Source organism: Lutra lutra, chromosome 12 (genome assembly GCF_902655055.1).
Source record: "Lutra lutra chromosome 12, mLutLut1.2, whole genome shotgun sequence".
In the NCBI taxonomy this organism is placed as follows: Eukaryota; Metazoa; Chordata; class Mammalia; order Carnivora; family Mustelidae; genus Lutra; species Lutra lutra.
The window spans coordinates 17,040,997-17,065,115 of record NC_062289.1 but is presented as its reverse complement, the minus strand read 5'-3'; the positions used below and the strand labels follow the sequence as shown (position 1 = coordinate 17,065,115).

Genomic DNA, 24,119 nt, shown 5'->3' with positions numbered 1-24,119 from the left:
CGCCGGCCGGGCGTCCGCGCCCGCCGGCCGCGGGGCTTCGCGCTCTCGCCTCCCTTCTCCCCGAATCCTCCCTTCCCCCACCGGCCGCCCCCTCCCCCTCCGCCGCGCTCCCTTTTGTTCGCTCGCCGCTCGGGCCGCCGCCGCCGCCGGGCCCGCACCCCCAGCCGTAGGCCCCGGCGTGGCGGGCCGCCCCGCCGCCGCCGCCGCGCGGCCTAGAGCGCGCCGCCCGGGGAGGCGCGGGGCCCGGGGCCGGGCGCACGGCGAGGCCGCGGCGGCGGGGCGGCCCGGGGGCGCGGGAGCCGGCAGCCCGGGAGGCGGCGGCGGCGGCAGGCGGCGGCGAGGCCGCTCCACCGCACACGCACACACAGACCCCGGCAGCGGGAATGCAGATGACACGCCCGTAACATGGAAGCCGCCGCCGCCGCCGCTACGACGACAGCAGCAGCAGCCACAGCAGCAGCAGCCGGCGGCGCCGCGCTGAACAAAGGTCATCCGAGCTGCGGCCCAGACGCCCGGGCTTGACCGCTGCGAAGGCCAACCCCGGGAAGGGGGTGGGTGTGCGCCCGCGGGGCGGGGGGCGGCCGGGCCGGGGTGGGGTGGGGGGCAACGCCGGCGAGCGAGGGGCGAGGGCAGCGCAGGACGGGGCGCGGGTGGGCTGCGGGGGAGAGGCGGGCGCGCCGGCCCCTCGTGCCCACCCCTGCCGGCCCGGGGTGAGCGCGTGAGGCTCAGGCCCCTTGGCCTGACTGCAGCGGCCTGTCCCACCCTGGCCTTGGGGACGGCTGGCCTTCGCGCCCCGCCGGCTTCCTCGGGGGGGCCGAGGACGAGCGGGTTTCCTAGGCCCCACAGGTTCAGAGAGGGGGGCCACGTGAGCGCTGGAGCTCGCTCCTACCCCCTCCAGCGCCGGCGGTGCACCGAGGATTCTTTAAAGGCCTCTGTGCCCCTCGTTCTCCCTGTCCCTCAGCTCGCCCCCCCACCCCCACCGCAGGCATCCCTAGTTTCCTACCCCGAGGTGAAGGGATTTGGACTTCTCCCCCCAGGTGCTTGAAAGAAGAGAAGGTCGGAGGAGGAGGAGACTGGGGGGGCTGCTGGTGGTGGTGACAGGGCTGGGAGAGCGAGGAGAGGGACGGGAGGAGGGGGCTGGGTGGGGTGGGGGTGACAGGCAGAGAGGAGCCTGGTCAACAAGCCAGCACCACTCTGCTAGGAGGCCGAGGCCGCTCCTGCAGCCGACGCATCCAGTGTGAGCAGACACACATAGATTGCTTTCTTGGGGGCTCTTTGTCAGCCACCAACACAGAGAACACACACTGACACACACGTACACAAAGATGTGAGCCAGGTTGTGGGAGGTAAGTGGGGGAAGGAGAAGGAGGGGGAAACAGTGTCTGCGGTGGGCTTTGGGGTGGAGGGGCAGGGGGGATGGGCCCTGAGGGGCTCTGGGGTGCTTGAGGTGAGCCTTTCCAAGGCTGTGTGCTTGCGTGTGTGTGTGTTGGGGCGGGGGGGGGGGGGCGGGGGACACACGATGACCTTCCTCTCCTCACGAAGACCTAAAAGGGAAAAGCAACCCCTAGCGAGATCCCCTCTGTGCTGATGATTTTCAGGGACTTGTTGGCAACTCAGCGAGGGTTGCCATAGCTTTTTTATGTAGGGTGACCAGAACCGGCTGAAACTGGTTTGAGGCAGATCAGCTCCTGAACACAATGCAGTCACTGAGCTACTACAGTGGGATAGCAGCTTCCTCCCTTCATGGCAGCCAAAAGCAGAGGAGCTTGCAGGAAGGTACCATCCCAACACAGTATGTGAATGCACACTTAGACACCACACAGCACTGGTACGTGACTGATGGAGCCCTAAAAGATTCTGTGTAGAGAAGAGGGAAAAAAATGTGCAGGTTTGCAAGGTCTGAGATTACTTGGGCTTTTCCTGCCTTTTTCTTTTGCTTAAGGGATGGACAAGGAGCTGAGATTTATGACCCTTATTAAAGAAAAAATGTGCCTTGCTAGGGTGGGGACACTTGGTTTCTTTAGTCTCTCTCTCTCTTTCTCTGTGTTTTTAACAAAACAAAAACCAAAATGAACTGATGGGTTTGTAATGGTAGTTTTGTTTGTTGCTGGAGAATGCTACTTTGCATGCTTTTTTTTTCTCTCTCTTGCAGGGTATGTTCTGTTTTGTGCTTTTCCTTTTAGAAGCTACTAAAGGGTGTTGGGGATCCTTCTGACTATTATGAAGGCCAAAAGGTAACAATATTGTTCTAGGAAATGAGCATAAATGCGTTCCAGTGATGCTGTAAGGCATACATGCTGTCTTTTTTTTCCTTGTAGGCCTGTTGACTGGGGCTGCTTTTAACCCTTTCATATTTGCAGAGAATGCAAAACCGTGTGACAGTCACTGAACATTGAGCCAAAGTCTTTCCAAAAGGTCAAGGTTCACAAGGTGAGATATGATATTTTGAGCATGAATTTAAGTGTTTTATTTGAAGGTCCGTGCAGAGGCAGATGGACAGTGGATTGGTACCCTGGAGATAATTTTGGGTTCAGAGTGGAGAGGGAATACTCTTAATATTATCCAAGTTGAATGGGATTAGGGTGATTTTATGATGGTATTGCTATCAAGACTAAATCAGAATGACTTCCTTAATTCGCATGTGGCTAGTCCTTGGGAAGGAGGCAGGCCTGGAAAGAGGCAAGTTTAGAGAACGGTAGGCATCAGGGCCTTGTGGAGAATGCACTGGTTTGCATGAGACTTAAAGCAGCACACATGGAGCATTATCCCGATGGTGACCCAAAAAAAAAAAAAGGAAGGACTTGGCCAAATCGAGGCAGCCTGTTTGAGGAGTCTGAAGGTAGATTTGCCTTTTGTTCATTCATCACCTTCCTTTTACCTTGAGCTCTGTGTTATCCTGAAAGGTTTTTCAACTCCGAGTCAAGTGGTGGAATGGCTTTTATTGATTTTAGGGGCTGTTGACGGTGAGTTTGCCATCGGATTATTTGTGGCATACATTTTAATGTGGAATGCTAATGCAGTACCAGGAGGAAACTGGCTAGTCTGGCTTCATCTGTGAAAAGATGCCTGTTAACTCAAAGCTTCGTAGCAGTGGATGGTGGAAAATGTCTGATGCCTTAAAGAGCTCGTAGTCATCTTCAGGCTGGCGTTTGTATGTACCCCCAAAGCCAGAGGTTTTCGAGGAGCAGGGAGAAGAAAGCAGGCATGAGTCTGGCAAAGTAAAGAACAAAGGCAGTGAGCGCTTACCGGGGGAGCACTAAGCATTTTGCCTTGGGGTTCCTGGTGAAAAGAGCTGCAGCTTCCCCAAACTGGAAGCCAGCAGCTCCAGAATCCTACCCAGTATGATCTCCACGACACACAGAACTCGTTCTGGGTCCTGGTTTGGTAGGAGTACAGTCAGGAGGAGCTCAGAGAGGACAGGATTGGAAAATACATTTGTCCCCTACTTTGAAGAGGGCATTTTGTTCCTCCTCGATTTGATTTGCGCAGAGTCGAGCCTTTTCAGAAATGCCGAGGATCTTAGAATATGCTAAGTTGTGTGCTGGCAGTTGGTGGGCAGAGTATCTGCAGCGAAGGGTGTCAAGTATGCTAGGGTTTTTATTGTTAAGGGTTTTTTTCATGTGATCGCAGAGCACCCAGTATGTGATAAAGCTGGCAAAAGGGAAGCGAGTGCACGGTTAGCTCAGAGTACTTTGCACAGTATTTAATAAAGATAAATGTAATCTCCGTCTGATAGACCAGTAAATAGCTTACACGATGGAACAAAATTCTTTACAAATCACTGTGCTGAAATGGGTGTTCAATTCTACATCATTTTCGACCGCCAGAGGTTCACTGTCTGAGGGTGGTAGAAATCTGCTTGCAAAGCAGATCTCAATCCACGTTGCACGATGTGCTGCTCCTGCTTTTCTGGTGCCAACTAAAACTCAGATGGCGAATATGATAAACCTTAATTAGCTTAATACAATAAGCTGTTTTATAATTTAGTCCTTTATTCCCGTCTTTAGAAAGGCAGTGGTTTTTATTTAACTTTGACAGCTAACCCCTTGCAATCAATGTTTCTTGATAGTCTGTTTTAAGAGCCCTTTTTGTAAGGAATTGCATGGCGCAGAATGTTCTGGTTGACTCTCTCTGTGGTTTTTAGCTTTGTTACTCCTCCTCCCCGCAGAAGGCTCCTGGAAAATCGCATTTGTTTTGCATTTAGGCCAGCCTTTCCAGCTGCAAGCGCTGTTTAAGCTTGGAGAGCTGGTTCTCCGGAGCAGCAATCAGAGCTCATCTGCGGACTGAGGTTTGTCTCAGGTGGCGATCTCCTGCTGAGGTCTAACAATGTAGCAGGCCCAGGTCTCCCAGGACAGGAACCGAGAGCTTTCTGGGCTTAGAAATGTGAATGTGAGTGTGGAGAGTGAGCAACACTATTCTCTTTCCTGGAAGAGCCAGGAGAGAGCAGGGTAGCACTCACACTTGGGGCTGGGCCTGTGTCCTTGCTGTCACTGTCGCCATGTGGAAGGCCACACCTGGAGCCTGCCAGGGATCGCCTGCGGCAGGCTCTGAGGAAGGTGACAAGCCGGCCATCCCCTCTGGAAGAAGAATGTGTGGGTTTGGCTGATGAGGGTACACTGGAAAGAAAGTGTCACAGGGTGTTGAACCTTTGTTTTCATCATTTGCTTCCTTGGATTTATTTTTTTGCATGTTAAGAAACATCAGATCCTGGGCTTTTAGGACTCCGAGCATCCTGGTTCAGGAGAGGAGGCTTGTTGCTTTCTCTTTCCCCCTCTTTTCTCACAAAGAGATTCCCTGCCCCCATCCACCTCGACTCCTCCTTAAAAGAAGGGTTTAGGAGGGAGGCAGGGCCCATGTAGGTGGAATTTTCTGTGTCTACCTTTGCCTCAGATGAGTTAGAGTTTTCAGATTTGTGTCTCCCGTCCCTCTTTATTTCTTCCCTTGAAATGCTTTCTTGGGTCTGTCTTCTCTTGGGTTTGAATAAGCTCCCTCATCTCCTTGGTAGGACTCCCCATCTAGCTCTTCACAGCTGGAGCAGAGGTTGTCCTGATATGGGACCCTGGGATGGTTGCCAGTGCAAGGGAAACCGAAAGTATCTGGAAAAGATTTGGGGTTGCTCTCTCCTCATTCCCCTAACATCTCACCCGAATCAGTACAGTAACCACATCCGCAGTCAGCATTGAGGAAATCTACACCTGTGTGTTAATTACATTCGAGGGATGATCTTTAACCAAGTCATGGTTAAATAATTAACTTTTTTAACTTTTAAATTTACATACAGTGATATCTGCTCTACGGTGTGGAGTCTTAGGGGTTTTGACTAGTGTACAGCGCTGTGTGTCCACCCGTGCCGTCCACAGGGAGTGGTTCCGTCACCCCCGAAACTTGCCTCCTGCTGTACGTTGGTGGTCAGATTCTTCCCACCCCAACCCTTGGCAACCACCGGTTTGTTCTGTCCCTATATTTGGTCTTCTCCAGAATGCCATACAAATGGCTTCTTTCCCTTAGCAGAGTGCATTTGACATTCATCCACATCGCTGTGTGTATCCATACTGGCTGCTTTTCCGTTGCCAAGCTGTGGACCGCGATATGGACATACCACAGTGTGTTTCTTCGTTCCCCGGGACGTGTGGGGTGCTTCTGCTTGGCGGGTGCTTGCGAGTAAGGCGGCTGTAAACATTTGCATACAGGCTCTTGTCTGAACCTAAGTTTTTACGTCTCTTCCCTAAATACATGGGGGGCAGGTGGCGTGGCTGGGTCATATGGTCAGTGCCTAAGAATTAGAAGTCCAAGCGAAAGCACGTTCAGCTCTTCCTCGCAGCTCACGAGAGAGAGCTGGCCTTGTCAGCGGCAGTTAAGACTTCCCAAGTAAGACGTCGCAGGGAGCATTATCTGAAGACGCTCGAGAGATGATTATGATAATAGGACCACTCACTAACGGGATGACATGCTTTATAACCCAGAACTAATCGGAATTAGCCAAAAGTGGAAACAGAAAACTGCCGGTGGTAAAATATCCTTTATTTCCTACAGCAACCATTTTTCGTCTCTTCAGAAACATTTGGCAGTTTAATTTTGACATTTGTCTTCAGGTTCAGGGCCACGCCAGACAACAGCAGAATCACAGTTTTGGAAAGTGGTACCGAAGTTCTTTGTTGAAATCGGACTTGCGTAAACAACGTATTATTAATTATGATTTGCCTGAGTTTTCGACTGCCAGAATATGGGTGTGGTTTTAATATCTGAAGGTATTGTTCAGGTTTGATGCCTTTTAAGGAAATGAGAATATTTAAGCAAAATCCAGGCAGTGAAGTTGGGAGACTTTGGGGAGATTAAAAAAAAAAAATTTTTTTTTCTTTTTAACTTTAAACATTTTTTCAGACCAAGGTTATGGGTACTGGAGACAGAGAAGAGCCCGAGAAGTGGGACGTGATCTTAATTGGGGGATTATTTCATCCATTTTACAGTTACTGAATGTTTACAAAGCACCAGACATTTTGCTAGGCCCTGGGAGTACCAAGAGAAAAGGAATCCAGAGAGAAAACTGGAGTGGGAAGTAGCCTACTGGTGCTATGACAGGAATGTGAATGGGCCACCTAATGCCCAGTGTCCAGAGGGAGGAGCCCTCGAAGAGGTGGCTTCTGTAGCGAACCGGGAGAGACGGGTGAGAGTAGAAACAGCGGGCAGAGACCGGGGGAAGAGTGCAGAGTCCTTTGGAAAGACACTGAGCGAGCCTGGAGTTGTGCATGGGGCTGGGAGAGCCGGGTGGCTGTGGGAGAGGAGGAGAGGACATCAGGAGGCTGTCAAGGGCCAGACTTCTGAAGGTCATTCTCTACAGAATATTCGAGTGGGGACTTTCTTGTGGAGGTGGTAGAAGCCAAAAGCCTTCGGCCTTGGGGCAGTGTCTGAGGAGGGAAGGGAGGCTCTCCTGCTGGAGGCAAGGAGGTCACAGGAGGGGACCACCGTAGCAAATCGGGAAAAGAGGAGGGCCTGACCCCAGGCGATCCCCACAGTGGGATGGAGTGGTAGGTGGGGGAGGTGTGTGTACTCATGGGAAGGGGGTGGGGGAGAGGGAGGAACAGAGGACAGCGCCAAGTTTGCTCCTTGAGGTTACTTGCTGCTGGTTGTTTTTGTCTGGGAGACCGCGATCAGAAGGCAGAATAGATTTGGAGGGTGGATGTGAAGGGGCTGCATACAGTGAGGTCAAGTTTGGGTTGGGTCGCCCATGGAGGTGTCCTTTGTTGCCAGGATCTCTTTGGGCTGGAGGAATGGGCATGGAACAGAGATGATAGAAGAAAGATGTAAAAAAAGTTGAGTTTGGGGTTCCATAAGATAACGGTTTATATAGTCACAGCCTTAAAGAAGGAGCAGCTGAAGAACTTACCATGCATGCTTTGGAAAATGGGAGGGCAAGACATTTCCGGAGAGGCAGAAAGTAATCTTAGTAGCTGACATCTGCAGACACGCAGCCCATCCAGGAGGCCGTTCTGCTTGTTATCTCTCGTCCTACGGAAACGGCGAGAGGAGCTGGGTCCTTTTATTCCCGTGATGCAGGTGGGAAACAAAGACCCTGGCCAGGGTGGCTTGTAAGTGATACCAGAGGCAGAATTTGAGGCTTGTTCCTCACTACCAGGCTGTTCTGCTTTGGGGAGCAGAGCATGAGGAAACCATGGAAGGTGTTTAGGGGTGTGGAGGAGGAGCCTGAGAGGGCACAGGTAGGCCCTAGACAGTAAAGGCACTGATAAGGTTCACGTTAGAGGTGGCAGTTGACGATGGCTGAGGTGAGAACATGTCATGGAGAAGTTTGGGACACAGTTGAGGTTCCCTTGTAATTAGCCCCGTTTTCCTGACTTCACTCAGCATGGAGAGAGGAGAGTCTGCGTCAGAGACGGTGCAAGAAAGCAGGTTGAGAAGAGTACATTTTTACTGGGCACCATAGGGTGAGGATACAAATTGGAAGGGAGAAGGAACAGGGACATTTTTGTTTTTATATATTCTTTGAAAAGAACTCAGATTGAAAGTAGTGCTGAGAAGAATCTTTAGTTCAGTAATAGATAAACACAGTTAAAGAATTCTTTGAGTCATCTTCTGCAGACAGGAAGTTCTAAATTTTTCCTCTTTTAGAATGAGAGGAGGAGAGCAAATTCTACTTGATCTAAATCTGGAGACTGAAATAAGTAATTTTTAGACAAACTCAAAGTAGCCTTTTTAGCTGTCCCAAGTGTTCCCTCCTAAGTGGCCTGTAATTGATGGTCCTTAGGGACAGAAGATGTGGGTTTTGTATTGCTTTCAGTTAGATATTAGTACAGCTTGACGTAAGAAGAAATTCTAGGCGTCTTGTAGGATTGAGAGAGGCCTAAAGATAAAATCAAGGTGTTGTTCTTGAATGTTTTCTCAACTCAGCCTTTCCTTTTTGGGACACAAACTCTGGCTTTGCAAAGGCTGACTCATTGGTCTCATTATGGTTATTGATTTTGATCATTTGCTTCCGAGAGGAACAGAATTCTTTCTAGGGATCTAAATCGCAATTAGGTAGCTGAAAACCTAAGAAAATTTGGAGCCCTGTGTTTTGTTTTTGTTTTTGTTTTTAAAGATCTGCTAGCTCGAAATACTTCAAAGATTTATACTAATCTCCTCCTTTTCTGCAGTGAGCCCAAATTGGGGAGAGAGTGGGGTTGGTAGGTGGACCTGGAACCCAGCACTCTCAGCTCCCAGTCTGAGGCAGCTTGTGTCCTCACAGACTGTCTCGCTGCCCTCCAATTTGTTACGGGCTGGGTGGTGTGTATGCCCGCTCCTGATACCATCGTTAGATCCTGTGAACCACACAGGTTCTCACTGGTGAGCTGGTCTTGAACTGTTCTGCTGATTTAACATAGCAAGAGTGGGAGAGGTAGTTTGAGGTCTCTAGTTTGAGACGTGATCATGCCGAGTGCTCTAGTGAAATCTGGGGGCTTGGTCCACGGGGATTTTCAGTGGCCTTTGCCTGGCTCTTAGTGACCTCAAGCTGCATTCTGCCACCATGGGACCTTGAGCAAGTTCCTTAAATTCTAGACCTTGCTTTTCTTTTGAGGGTTGTTACGAAGATTAAGAACATGTAAGGTGCTTCATAGAGTGTCTGCTACAGGGTGAGTCCTCCCTCGGATCTTTGCTGTGCTGTGTTCCCAGCTTCCCTGGTGTAGGGGAAGGGCCTTTGCTGACATTTCTTCTCATCGTAGACGGCGTTTCTCCTGTCGTGCCCGTTAGCTCATTTTTAAGTAGTTTTGTTTTGGCCCATGAAAATCCACAGTTGAGTGTCTCTTGCCTGGTCTCTAATATCTTCAGTGATAGCTGCCCGATATCTGGTATGTAAGTAGGGGAAATGTAGGCAGGAGGATAGTGTCCTTGTTCCCACTTGGCTGGACATTGATTTGTAGCTGGAAAACGTTGGATGAATGTTGTCATTATCATCTCGTACTTCGACTGTCTTTGTTTCCAGAAAAATCCAGCCCAATCAGTGGTGGCTGTAGCCTAGCTGATGTAATTTATGTTAACCAGAGTTAAAAGAAACAAAACCTGATTGTGCAAATGTGGCAGGTTAGCCACAGCCTCTGCTCCGTCCCTTCTCCATGGCACGCTGCTTCCCACGTTTGCTTGGCAGTGACCGGATACTCGTTATCTTGCGCACCGGGATTTGGTGGTGACAGAAGACTGAGTGGAGAAGGAACCTGCGGGTCATATTTTAATGTCTAAAACTTCTCTGTTGGTAGAGTGGGCACTAGCCCCATAAGGCCGTGGAGTGCTTGCAGTGTGACTGGTCCTAACTGGGCTGAGCTGTAAGCATAGAACGCACATCAGGTTCTGCAGACATACATAAAAGGAAAAAAAAAAAAGGATGCAGATATTTCATTAATACTTTTTCATATTGGGTACCTGGGTGGCTCAGTGGGTTGGGCTGCTGCCTTCGGCTCGGGTCATGATCTCAGGTTCCTGGGATCGAGTCCCGCATCGGGCTCTCTGCTCAGCGGGGAGCCTGCTTCCCTCTCTCTCTCTCTGCCTGCCTCTCTGCCTACTTGTGATCTCTGTCAAATAAATAAATAAAATCTTTAAAAAAAAATACTTTTTCATATTGATTACATGTTGAAGCAAGGCTCTTTTGGTTGAATACAATTTATTACTAAACTAAAATTATTCATGTTGTTTTGCCCCCCCCCCTTTTTTTCTTTTTTAAATGTGACTGCTAGAAAATTTAAAACTGTATGTGTGGTTTTCATTCTTTCTCTGTTGGACAGGGCTGGTCTGGAACGTTAGATGGACATTTAAAGAAATTGAGCGGTAGAATCTCTCTGGTGCCCTGAAGTGTTGAAGTTCATTGTGTTGAGTTACACTTTTGGTTGGAAAAGATAGTGGAGGGATGATGTGATGCCTCCTGGTTAGAGAAACTCGTGCTCCCCTGGTTTGGACTCTCTTCTCTCACACGTGTCCCTAGTTCATGTCTCTGCATTATTGGGTCTAGACAGCTGTGCCAGGCCGGTGTCGGCTTCCAAACGGACAGGAACCAGTGCAGGTCACACGTTTACCACGTAAGCTAGATGCCTACACCTAATGTCCTCTGTGAAGTGTGATTACCATCCCCGGTGAGGGAGGTGAAATGACTGGCCCAAGGTGGTACTGCTCGTGAGTGACAGACCTTGGATTTGGGCCAGGGACAAGCTGGCTTGGGAGTCCTACTGCCTTTTCCGAATAATGGTTCCTGCTTGGTGTTCCTGTCTTGTTCCTCCTGCTCAGAGTCCCATACCTGGTCCCGGGTGCCCTTGTTGTCTAGATAGCATTTCTCCCACTTTAATTTGCACGCAGATCCACTGGGGCTGTGTTAGATTGTGCAGACAGTGATGCCGGCTGGCTGAGTGGGCCAGGGTTCTGTCCCTCTAACAGGCTCACGCCGGTCGTGGAGACCTGTTGCTGGACCACATGTTGGGTAGCAAAGGTCTGCGCTGTTTTCTTCCTTGGGTTTTGGACGTGCTTCCTCTGATCCCAGAGTGATCTGATTCTCCAAAACTTGCCTCATTCTGCAGGGCCTCACCCTGTGGCTTTGCCTGGGATGCCAGCGAGCGCACATGGGGCCAGAACTGGTTTTCGGTCGCAGGTGCCCAGCCGGGCATGAACGCTGATTTCTGTGTACACACAGTTGGAATGATCGACGTACTCCTGTTCTTTTTTTTTTTTTTTTTTTTTTTTTAAATTATTTATTTATTTCACAGAGAGAGATCACAAGTAGGCAGAGAGACAGGCAGAGAGAGGAAAGGAAGCAGGCTCCCCGCTGAGCAGAGAGCCCGATGCGGGGCTCGATCCCAGGACCCTGAGACCATGACCTGAGCCGAAGGCAGAGGCTTAACCCACTGAGCCACCCAGGTGCCCCCGTATTCCTGTTCTTATACAAGTGCATCACTCCTCCTTCCTTATCTTAACCCCTTTGGCACCTGTCGTCTGATAAAACAAGGTAATTTTAACACTGAGCTATGTGGCAGGGGTCTCCGTTTGAAGTCCTTGAGATGGAGACCGGCCTTAAGTTGACATTTGGGGGTGACTGTGCCGTGTTTGGTTCAGAGTCGGTATCTGAGAGGGATGAGGACTCAGAGCAGTGGGCCTGCCACTGTTTCTGCCTCCGTGCCTGACAAGGAATCGAGGTGGCTTGTGACTTTCCCTTAGAATGGGAGTTACAGTGCGCGCCTCACACCCAAGTGTGGAGGGATGCGTCATCACCACCACCTGCTTCTTAGCGCAGGGTGAAGGCAGCCAGCCCGGAGTCCTTGGATCAGGAGGTCTTGGTCTTTGGACAAACCAGAAATGGGGTTTCAGGAGGGAGCTTGGTGTGTTGTGTGTTTGAACTCTTAAGAGGTTGTGCAAAATTTAGTGTATTTTAAAATTTTTCAAAATTTTAAACAAGTTTCAAAAAACATCTTAACATTTTTTAATCTTTAAAAAATGATTTATCTATTTATTTTTTAGAGGGAGGGAGAGCCTGTGCACACACTCACGTGAGCAGGGAGGGGCAAAAGGAGAGGCAGAGAATCCTTAGGTAGGTTCCCTGCTGAGCATGGAGCCCAACATTGGGGCTCGATCCCAGGATCCCAAAATCAGGACCTGAGCCCAAATCAAGAGTCAGACACTCAAATGACTAAGCCACCCAGGCAGCCCCAGTGTATTTTTTTAAATTTGGGGACGCGTATTGATTCAATGAGCTAATGATTAAATGATGTCTGATACATTAGGTTACCATCCCCATCGCTCTGTAAGAAAACTCTGTTTCACAGAAACACAAGTTGAATTTTATTTTATTATTTAAAAAAAAAATTTTTTTTTTTAAAGATTTTATTTATTTATTTGACAGAGAGAGATCACAAGTAGATGGAGAGGCAGGCAGAGAGAGAGAGAGAGAGAGGGAAGCAGGCTCCCTGCTGAGCAAAGAGCCCGATGTGGGACTCGATCCCAGGACCCTGAGATCATGACCTGAGCCGAAGGCAGCGGCTTAACCCACTGAGCCACCAGGCACCCCACAAGTTGAATTTTAGATCTTACTGGAAATTTGGACTCAGAGAGTTCTATGATATATGAATCTGGCACAGTGAACAGGATTTTTAATTGTTGGCTAAATCTGTCAGCTCCTTGCTTGGCGCAGGACCCTGTGCCTGGTGCGGTGGGGGTGTCTGCCTGGCCCGTGAGCGAAGCTGCTGAGGAGTCCCAGACTGCTGGAAGGGGAGAGGGTGGGGTCGGGGGGGTGGCAGCAAGGCTGGGTGTTCAGGGTGGGCCAGGCGGTGGGGCCAGCCCTGGAGAAAGGGGCTGGGACTGTGGAAGTTCAGTCTGAGTTGCGGGTGAGTTCAGAGTGCGGGGGGGTAAGTGCAAAGGCTTTCGGAGCATGCCAAGCGTCAGGAGAAGTTAGGAGTCCGAGACTAGACAGACACTCAGGTTGTCAGAAGACAGAGCAAAGCTGGACGGATGGTCACGGGTCTAGTGGACAGGCAGGAACCAGCGGAGCACGAGGCTGCAGAAGTGGCGGCTCTATAGAAGTTCAGGACAGCAGCAGTTGGGCGATGGGCACTGTGTGCTCGAATGATGGTGGGGTGCGTGAACGGGCGAGGGCAAGATGAGCTGCCATTGCCAGTGATCTGTGCATCACCAAATCAGAGCCAGCTCTACGGGGCAGCCTTCCTGTGACGTGGCAGGTCAGGACACTTGTTGCGCAGGTGGTTGAGGTTGGGAGAATGGACTGGGAGAAGCAGTAGCTCCTTGTACGCAAGGTGGATGCGGAAGGGCGTTAAAATACTAGATCGTGTGGAGTTTGCCTGACTTCACAGGACACGTGATCAAGACTCGGCTTTTCAAACTCACACCGGAGGAGAAGGTGTTGACGATGAGGCCATGCCTGCTGCGCGGGAGGGCTCCTGTGTCGCCTTGTACTGAGCTTACTCTGTTCTTTTCAGGGCCACAGGGCCTCTGCTGTGTCTCTGCCTCTCCTTTGGTAGAACTGCATTCTCCTTCCGGGGCACTTGGCAATGGTGACTGTCCCACAGCCCCTGTGTTCCCATATCCCCGTCTAAACTGCTACTAACGGGGCACCTGGGTGGCTCAGTGTGTTAAGCATCTGCCTTCAGCTCAGGTCATGATGCAGGGTCCTGGAATCCAGCTCCGTGTCGGGCTCCCCACTCTGCGGGAAGCCTGCTTCTCCCTCTCCCACTCCCCCTACTGTGTTCCCTCTCTCGCTGTCTCTTTGTCAAATAAATAAATAAAATCTTTTTTTTAAATTTAAATTTTATTTTTTATAAACATATATTTTTATCCCCAGGGGTACAGGTCTGTGAATCGCCAGGTTTACACACTTCACAGCACTCACCATAGCACATATCCTCCCCAATGTCCATAACCCCACCCCCCCTAAATAAATAAAATCTTAAAAAAAGAAAGTCCTAGTAACATCCCTTGTGTTGCTTAGTCCCGGTTCTGGTTCTCCAGACCTGCCCCTAACAGGTCCTGTCTGCTCCGCTGTGGCTTGGAGGGCCGGGTTACGCTAACGCTGCATGGGTGGTCGTTTGCACTGGGCTAGTGAAACACCCCCTAGGGACACATCTACTGCCTGGCAACGGGGTGGTCTTACCCCGTTGTATGCCTGAGAAACTTGAGGCTCTGAGAGCTTAACATACATGCGGAGGCTTAGTTGTTGGGAATTGGCATCTGTTCCGGGGTCTTCCTGACCCCAGTCCTATACCGTTTACCATTCTCCGGTATAGTAGCTAAAGTGAAGGGGCTCTTTGAAGCATAGAGTTGGGACTTTATTTGTTGATTATTGGAATGAGACACTGGAGGTAGGAAATTTGGCTAGATGGCTACACATCAGGCCTAATGTGTAGGGTTCATGGGTACATTGCTGTATATTTGAGGCCTCTCCTGGGCAGGGGTGTGTGTGTGTGCGTGTGCACGCACATTATTGCTTGTGTTTGAGGCTCCGTATAGCACATACCTATTTGGCAGAAGGCCAAGTCTGGTTTATCTGGCCGATGTTAATTTGGGGAAAGATGAAACACACTAGTTCAGCACTTGAGTAGTAATAATGAGGCTTTAACGGTTTTGATTTTGGATGACTCATAGAACTGTAAAACACTTGTGTTTTCCTTGTCTGCAGTGTTAGGATATTGTTGACCTCCGCTGGAATTTCACACGTAGCTCTAACCTCTTTGGTTACACAGTGCTCTTATTTCAGGTCACTGAGGACAGGAAACATTTGTTCTGCGTCTCTTGTGCTTCTTAGAAGACCTTGTGGGGCTGTCTGTGTGCAGGAGGCACTTTTGGATGCTCGTTCTGTCCCAGGTAGTGGCTGGGAATTCTGATGGCATCGGTCTTGTTATCCCCTATCTGAGAGCACCGGAGTTGTGGCTTCATTTCTTCGGGCTTTCTCTATGCTGGAATCCTCTCCCTGACCTTGTTTTGATACTATAATAACCCAGAGTAATTAGTACTCAACTGTATTCCAGATAGTTCAGGTAGAAGTAAGTATCTACCTGGATTATTATTATTTTTTTTACAATTTTATTTATTTCTTAGGAAGAGAGAGCAGGGGGAGGAGCACAGGGACTGGGGACAAGCAGACTCCATGCTGAGCAGGGAGCCTGGCATGGGGCTCCATCCCACGACCCTGAGATCGTGACCTGAGCTGAAACCGAGAGTCGGACACTCAGTCGCCTGAACCACCCAGGCGCCCCTGGCTTGTTGTATGTAACCTTCACAGTAACTCTGGAGTGGGTCTTATTTTTTCCATTTTACACATGAGAAAACACAAGCTTGAAGAGGTTAAGTAACTTGCCCAGAGACTCGTAACTTGGAAGGGGAAGAGCCAGGGTGCACTCGCATTTGCCTTCCTCCGGAGCCCGTGCTTTGAGCCATGACCGCACACTGTGGTTTACAGACGTCCTTTCTGCAGCCTGGCCACGGCAGGCTCACGTGTCTTTGAGGTTCAGAGCCTCTGCTTCTGGGTCAGCCAGTATTTCTCCTATTGTCGAGGTCCGAGAGGTATTTCTGGCCTGCTCTGTGACACTGATGTGGCTCTGGCGGCTGAAGGCAGGTAAACATTGAGAGCTACCCGTGCTGCCTTTCCTGACTTGTCTTCTTGACCACACGTGTGTCTCTACCTGTGCGTCTGTGCGTCTGGCAACACAGACAGTGTCCTTTGGCAGTAATTACCCGCCAGTCAATGTCTTTGTCATCACTTTGGCAGCGTTAAGGTTAAGGCACAGCCCCTTTAGGATCAGCTTTTTATTACAAGATTTGTTCCCTCACTCTTTCTCGAGTTGTCTTGGGGTTAATGCGGAGGTGCCTGTGGCGTGGAGCTGCTGGGAGAAACACGGAGTTAAATGTCCGGAGAATGGGCATGGCGCATGTCCTGCACACTCCATTCCAGAATGTGTTCCTCTTTGCCAAGAGCCATCTCCAAAGAGAACAGCTGCTTACACCTTGTTGCAAGCGTGTCCCAAAGATGTCTCACCCACAGGCTTCTGGCCTCCAGTCCTCTTGGAGGGTGCTCCCAGCCTGGGGCCCCAGAATGAAGATTCTCGCTGGGAGTTCACAGCAGCAGATCCCGGAAGAGAGCTGTGTGCGTGGGTGTGAGTGTGTGTGTGCACGCACGCACACATTTAATCCAGCATTTCCCACATTCCCCAGCTGTGGAATCCCTTTTTGGTGGAACATTCCTGGGTGAACATCCTTTGGGCTGTTGGCTGTAGCTGATGTGAACTTAGTGAAAGATGGGAGGGCCTTGAGAGGGAGAGGGCCAGGGCTTCCTCCGATCTCTTCCTTTTTATATAATATGGCGATTGGTGAAATGATGTGATTCATTGTGTGTTTTTCTGCCTCCTCTCTACCCTGGGAAGAGAATTTGTGAGTGAGTTTATTTGTAAGGTCTACAGCCAGTAGGCCTGCTGTGAGTGGTAACTTCGGGGCGAGGCTCTTAGTTGTAGCTGATCGATGAAAGTAGTACCTTTCATAATCCCATACATGTTTTGAATGAAATGTGTCTGGTGAGAATCGTTCAATGCTCAGGTGATGGCTTCCCTTTGGAATGAATGTGAGAGCGTTTGCGATCGGGACGCAGGGAGTCCTTCGAGCACACTCTTCAGTGGGTGGAGAGGAAGGGGGTTGAGGTGCCAGAGCAGGGACCGGCCACCATCTCCACTTGGGTGACTGGGGGCTGGCGGGAAGGCAGGTTTGTGGTGATTTTAAGAGGTTTAGGTCTTGGTGAGAGGAGGACAGGGTGGTGATGGGAAAATTTCTTGTTTACTTGGAGCAAAGCTTTTCAGCCTCAGTGCCGTTGGCATTTGGACCTGCACAGTGCTGTGTTGTGGAGCTGTCCTGGGCATTGCAGGACGGATGGCCGCATCCCTGACACCGATACACACCCCTCACCTCACCCTCTGTCGCCAACATGTGACAACCAGAAATGTCTCTAGACCTTGCCAGATAGCAGGGATGGGGTGGGGATGGTGAAGGGGAGTTGCCCCACTTGAGAACCACGGACTGAAAGCATTAGGGCAAGAACGAGGACTTCAAAACTTCGGGCAGTAAGAATTCCCAACAAAGACCACCAAGCAAAGCGAGCAAGCAGGCAAGCAGGCATCTTGAAACTGTACAGATCCCCCAAGGAACGTAACATACCGTGAGCTGCTGGTTTTCTCTTCTGTGTTGTCTAATGCTAGGAGTCTCAAAACTGTTTGCACATATTTGAAATTTAGTATTTAAGTTAAAAAAAAAAACAATGCTGGTAAAATGAGTAAGAAACCACAGAAAACAGATCTGCTGGTTTGATTGTAGCATTTCAGGGACAAAGCCTTCCATTGTAGGATTTAGGGTTTATGTGTGAAAACTGAGAAGGCTTATTCAGGTGACAAAGGAAAATTACTTTGAAGTTCTCCATAGTGTACTCAACATATCACTTGTAATTTAGCAAATCGATCCTTTACTTCAAGCTAGAATTGTAGAGATGCTACTAAAAATATGTGGTATTTATAAAATGCCAAAGGAATGCTAAAGCTTTTGTGGGTTCTGCTCTTGAAGTGTACTCTTGAAGGTAGGGAGCCTTTGTTTCAGCATTTAAATGGGCAAGTGATTTCTTGAGTTTGAAATACTGGAATTCACCAAACACGTTTCATTTAAAAAAAAAAAAAGGCACTTTACATCTAATAGTGAGGGTTTTTTTTTTTGTTTTTTTTGTTTGTTTGTTTAACTTTCTCATGAAACCTTTTGAATAACCCACTTTAAGCAGGGGACGTAGTAAACTTTCCTGAAGTTTATTGATGGTGACAGGTTTAGCCCAGACCCTTTCAGTATTTCTCTAAACTCATTGATGAATTAGCAAATTACCAGCACCAGGGTCTTTCACTTAAAAGAACATAAATTCAGTGGGAAACAGGGCTAGAGCAAAAGTGCCTTTGACAGAATTTACCAAGATTGATGACTTTGACTATCCCTAAGTTCACAAGAAATATAAACTCTCATCTACTTTCCTGTAGGTATGAAGTTTTGAAAATGCACACGTACACTCGGTGGATGAACTCCGAAAAATATTTCCCCCTGCCTTCCCATCATCCCCTGCTCTTTTCTGGATTCAAGTGACAGAATGTTTGGTGTGCGTCCTAACCCTTTCTATGAATTTTACATATCTCTTCATTTTACATATCTATATGTAGAAACATATAAAATGCAGTATGCTTGTTTTTTCTTTTTAATTTTAGTGTAATTTAGATACCGTTTTATGACCTGATTTTTATTTTCACAAAATGGTGTACCTTGATGGTTCCATGTTAGTATCCATAACACACTTACTTACGCTCCTTTTTTTTTTTTTTTTTAAAGATTTTATTCATTTCATTTGACAGACAGAGATCACAAGTAGGCAGAGAGGCAGGCAGAGAGAGAGAGGAGGAAGCAGGCTCCCTGCCGAGCAGAGAGCCCGATGCGGGGCTCGATCCCAGGACCCTGGGATCATGACCTGAGCCGAAAGCAGAGGCTTTAACCCACTGAGCCACCCAGGCGCCCCTCCTTTTTTTTTTTTTTTAAAGATTTATTTATTTACTGTGGAGAGAGTGAGGGGAGGGGCAGAGGGAGAGAATCCTCAAGCAGACTCCCCACCGAGCAGGGGGCCCTGTGTGGGGTTGGAGGGGAGTTGGGGAGGGGGTGTTGGGGTGCTCAGTCCCAGGATGCATGTGATCATGACCTGAGCTGAAACCCAGAGTCAGAGGCTTAACTGACACCCAGGTGTCCCTCGTCTGCCTTACTTTAATGACTGTGTAATACTCCATAAAAAGGATGTATTATAAATAATGTAAAAGGATATATTATAAATAATGTAAATGTAGGTAACACTGTTGAACTGTGTACTTAGAAATGCTTAAGGTGAGGCACCTGGGTGGCTCAGTTGTTAAGCGGCTGCCTTTGGCTCAGGTTGTGATCCCCGGGGTCCCTGCTCAGTGGGAAGCCTGCTTCTCCCTCTCCTACTCCCACAGTTTGTGTTCCCTCTCTCTCTGTCAAATAAATAAGTAAAATCTTAAAAAAAAAAAAGTGGTTAAGGTGGTAAATTTCATGTTATGTGTATTTCACCAGTTTTTTTAAAGTGGACGTATCACAGTTGCTTCAATCATCTCTCTACTGATGAACATTTCCATTTTTTCCAGGGTTCTGCTGCATCAAACATTTTTTATAGCAGTGCCTTTCACTTTGGAAGATCTAATTTTTTTTGGTTTAAAACATTGCCCCTGTGCCCTAAGGTCAATGTCACGTTGTCCAGGTACAGGAAATGGGATCCTTGACTTTTTTCCTTTGGAGGGGAAGAAAAAAAACCTAAGGAAAAGAGCCTCCCCCCCCCCCCACCCCGTCTGGACTTTAAGGATTTATTGGTTGTGGGTGTGCTGCTGGAGAGTGAGACTCCCATGGTAATCTCCTTAGCTGAAGGTTCTCTCCCATCGTTTAGCAAGCTCCGGGTGTCTGTTTGGGCAAGCCCTTGCCCTGAGCACCTTTTTGTTGTCCTAGACCAGATACCTGCAGAGCTGTGAGGCCAGGTGGGTTACCGGGTCTCCAGAGGAATTCCTGGAGGTGAAATGAAGGACAGCCCTAGGGAGGGCATGCGCAGCCAGATAACAGTTCTGATAGCGAGGTTGGGGCGGCCCCTGAGGGTTCAGGTCGCCTGCGGTGGTTTGGTAGTCAGTCAACTCTTCTGCTTGGAGCTTTCCTCACAGAGCCGTCGCTTTGAAATGCTAACCTGAGGGCAGCCCTGCCCTTTAAATTGACATTCTGCTTTCTAAAGAAAAACCTGAGACAGGTATTTTTGGAAGCTCTGTATGTTCAGCAAGTAGATGTTCCCCGGCTCAAAAACCTTAGCACTCTGGGCATGTCAGCACAATTCTATTTTTGACTCTTGAGCGAGAAAAAGAAAACAGTGGTCACGTGGATTGACTGGAGGGGCTTAATTTGGGTATGTTTGATAGCGGTTTCGTCAGACAGCACCCTGTGTCATGGACCCCGAGACCATCTGGTGGGAGAGGAGGGAGATACAGAGCGGGTCTGAGCAGCTGGGGCAGTGAGGGACCCGACACCTTCCACCTGGGCCCCCACAAAAGCCACAAAACAAAGCAGAAGCCCCAGGCTTGAGGGCGCAGGAGCGTCTGTCCTGTGGGACCAGCCAGTGTCGCTAGTTGTGGCGAACGTGTCCTCTTCCAAATCTTAGACCCTCTCTGCCGGAGCGCACGCTGCGCTGGGGGTGACTGGTCAGTCCTATTTCCTGAGGAAGTGACTGAGGCCGCTGGCTTCTGAGAGTGGCTTCAGCCTGGGGCCCCGGGAGCCTGAAGGACTAGAAATCACATGCACATTGATTTTCCTTTGAGCAGGGGCTTTGACATGAAAGGAGCCCTCCGCAGGTGTTTTTGTTAGGTTAGTGCTTTGCTTTCGAAAATTATTTTACTGCTCTGCCATTATAGTTGTCTTTCTGTGGCTGTCCTCTACTCCGGGAAGTCGGAACACGGAATGATCGGAACTTTGTGTCTTCCGCAAGGGTTCTCTGTGATTACGTTCTGGTCTAAGTTAAGAAACCCCATGTATTTTAAAAGGACTTTAATCACTTGAATAATAAAACACAATCTTTATGGGATATTTAGCGTTATACAGGCAGACTCAGGATGGAATTCTTACTAGTTTTTTTTATACTTAAAAAATAATTAATTTGATGCATTTATTTGAGAGAGCATGTGTGCATGAGTGGGGGGTGTGGAGGGCAGAGGGAAAGGATCCCAAGCAGATTGCTCTGAGCGCAGAGTACCACCTGGGGCTCGATCTCACGACCCAGAGATCATGACCTGCGCCAAAAGTGAGTCACATGCTTAATCAACTGAGCCACCCAGGTGTCCCTCAGATAGTTTTTTTAATGGACAAAATGTGGGAAACTGGGCATTTTGGAATTTGTATGTGATTTTAGCAAAGTGTGAAAGAAAATGAAATATTAAATCCGTTAACTCCACACAAAGAGGGCCATTTCAAATGTATCCTATCATGGCTTGATACCATGTGTTTCTAATTTTATAAATATGAAATCAGGTATTTTTCTTTAGAGTTTATTTTTTTTAAGGTGAGAATGTATATGACTCCGTCTTTTCCTCCCCTGGCCACCCCCTACCCCAGCATATTGTGGACCGTATTTTTTCTTTTCTTGATTTTCCTTCTTCCTAAGCATTTAGCTAACACACGAGACTCAGAAGCTCTGATGTTAGCTAGATGGAGGCAAATAAGCCCCGAGTTTCCCTGTTTGCAGGTAGCTGGCACAAAGAAAGAAAGGGGGGCTTGTTCAGGCTTTACCTGAAATCCAGGGTTGTCTCTCTTGAGCCATGTTTTAATGTTTATCCGTATGTCTTTTTTTTCTTCATGTTGCTTTTACTTGCCTTTTCGTATATATTTTATATTTCCTATAAAATATAGTTATTAAGAACATCATTCATATTAACTTGAGCGTTCTATTTAAAAAGACATTTTTTCCAGAAGTGGAGCAGGTGCTTAAGAAATATAAACTCCTAAATAAAATTAAGTACCCTTGTCAGTCCTTAACTGTTATCACCTGGGCTTATCCAAACATTTGCTTTCCTTCTACCCAGAGGGCAGTAACTGTGCTCAGGGCCCCATTTCTTCCCTGGAAGGGTGGTTATTACCTCTTTAACGACTTCTAGGTATTTCTTTTTTTTTTTTTTTTTTAACTTTTAATTGTACCTGGTATCTGCTTGCTAAAATCCCCTCAGTCTCAATTGCTCTGGTAAAGAGTTCTTTTCTGTCTCCCTGCCTATTTTTTTTGAGAAATGTAAAATGTAACAAAAAGTATAATGATGAATTGCATATCAGGTACTAACTAGGCACTATTTTAACTGTGTATGTCTCTCTGTATGCACACTCTGTTTCCTGCTTCTCCTCTCCTCCCATTTCTCCCTTCCCTTCCCTCTCTCTCTCCCCCTCCCTCTTCCTCCCTTCTCCCACCTCCTCTGCCCTCCTTTTTCCCTCCCTCCATCCTCTCCTCCTCTTTCCCTGCCTCCCTTCCACCTTCTTCCTCCTCTTCCCTTGGACCTCATAGGCAACTGGCTCCCTCCTTCCTTTTTAGAGGGACCTGGGACCCTTGTACTGATGCACATTAAAAATCACCAGATAAATGGATTATGACTTATAAATGGGGTTAAAAAGTTTTCTTATGGGGCGCCTAGGTGGCTCAGTTGGTTAAGTGTCTGCCTTTGGCCCAGGTCCTGGTCTCAGGGTCCTGGCTCAGCAGCTCACCCCTGCTCTTGCTATGTTTCTCAAATAAAATCCTCCCCTCCAAAAGTTTTTTTATCCTTGGGTTTTCATCTGTGTTTTCTTTTTTTTTTTTTTTTTTAGATTTTTATTTATTTATTTGACAGAGAGAGATCACAAGCAGGCAGAGAGGCAGGCAGAGAGACAGGAGGAAGCAGGCTCCCCGCTGAGCAGAGAGCCCGATGCGGGACTCGATCCCAGGACTCCGAGATCATGACCTGAGCCGAAGGCAGCGGCTTAACCCACTGAGCCACCCAGGCGCCCTCATCTGTGTTTTCATATATGTATGAAGCCTCTTAAAATAAGAATTTGACTTATAATCAGTTTGACTCAATGTACCTTAGAAAGTTGACTAGTGACCTCGCATGTCTTCCTGACCAGCTTTTTTTTTTTTTTTTAATTGTTGACCCATACGGATTTTCTTTCTCATCCTAGCACGATAGGCTATTAAGTTACAGCCTCAACCAGTTTGCCCTTTCTTGGGAAGCTTGCTGAGCTTTTGGATTCATCCTTTCCTCAAGCAAGGGAAGTGGCTTATTGTTTAGATAAGACTTCCTTCAGGCTACGATCCCTTTGGAGAGTGGCGAGGAAAGCATACTGCGATATCAGACATGGATAAATACAGATAAATATAAGTTTCTGGATAAATGCTTATCCACAGAGAAGCCTAGTTTACTGTGAAATCAAGAATATGTGGTCTCTCGATGGATGGAATGACAGAAGTTAAACATAAGGGTTATGATTTAAGAGCATGAGTAAATCATTTTAATGTCTGTTTCCCTCATCTTTCATTTTACCACGAGCTAAAAATACATCTTCAGAATTTTAACGCAAATGGGTGAAACTCAACACTGTATATCTTAAAGGTTATTTTTTGAAGTGTTCTTATTTTTGCAAGAATTCTCCAAGAAAGGTCTCTCTCGTGGTTCCTTGCCTTGGCAAAAATCTCTTTGGAAAATATCAAAATCTAAATTTAAAAGGGTATTCTTGAGCAAATGTGTGCACTGAATTCACACGAACATATGTCTGACATGATGGAAACATGCATAGACATGGAGAGATCTTGTTGAATGTGACAAGGCCTAGTATGTTAAAAATATGTATGTGTGTTTGTATTTATGCTTCTGTATGCATTTAGAAGTCTATATCCCAAATGTTGTCAGAACTAACCTCTGACTAGTGGGCCTCCAGGAGACTTTTGCTTATGTCTTTGGGTTTTAGAGGACTGGCGAAGAGCATATACTATGCTTATAATAAAAATGGTTTCAAAATCCAGGGGTGAAAGAAAGGCATTTGAATAAATGGCAGCCTGTTGGCTAAATAAAGCTTTTTTTCAAAGATGCTACCCGAGCATTCAGGTTAAGAGTCCTTCTGTTGGAGTGGCAACGTTTACGTAGGGATTTTAGAATCTAAGAGGTTGTTGTATTGGCTAGCAGGGAAAGAGTTGGAGGCGGTGGGATGCCATTACTGTAACAGAACTCCCATAAAAGAACTCCGGGTTCTGCGGCTGGTGGATGGATTGGTGGGGTTCTTGACCTGTTGTTTCTGTACCATTCAGTGGACAGAAGAGAGGGAGAGAGAGGGGCAGGACAGAGGGAGAGAGAGTGTCTCCAGGAGGCTCCACACCTAGTGTGGAGTCCGATGTGGGGCTCAATCTCATGACCCTGAAATCATGGCCTGAGCTGAAACCAAGAGTCAGATGCTCAACCACCTGAGCCACCCAGGAGCCCTAGTAGACAGAAAATCTTAAGGAATGCTTTTCAATAAAGTGACCGGGTTGGTTAATC

General features: G+C 48.1%; 1 protein-coding gene across 2 annotated transcripts in view; it reads left to right on the top strand.

The window, feature by feature from the left end:
- The first annotated feature begins 270 nt into the window (after window positions 1-270).
- ZNF532 (zinc finger protein 532) overlaps window positions 271-24,119 on the top strand; it is a 105,219-nt gene continuing 81,370 nt past the window's right edge. The window contains exons 1-3 of one of the 2 annotated variants that reach the window (XM_047696588.1): window positions 271-551; window positions 2,153-2,234; window positions 2,319-2,430. The gene's annotated coding sequence lies outside the window, so the exon portion shown is untranslated. The remainder of the gene's footprint in view (window positions 552-2,152; window positions 2,235-2,318; window positions 2,431-24,119) is intronic. The other variant, XM_047696589.1, reaches the window with a different exon arrangement.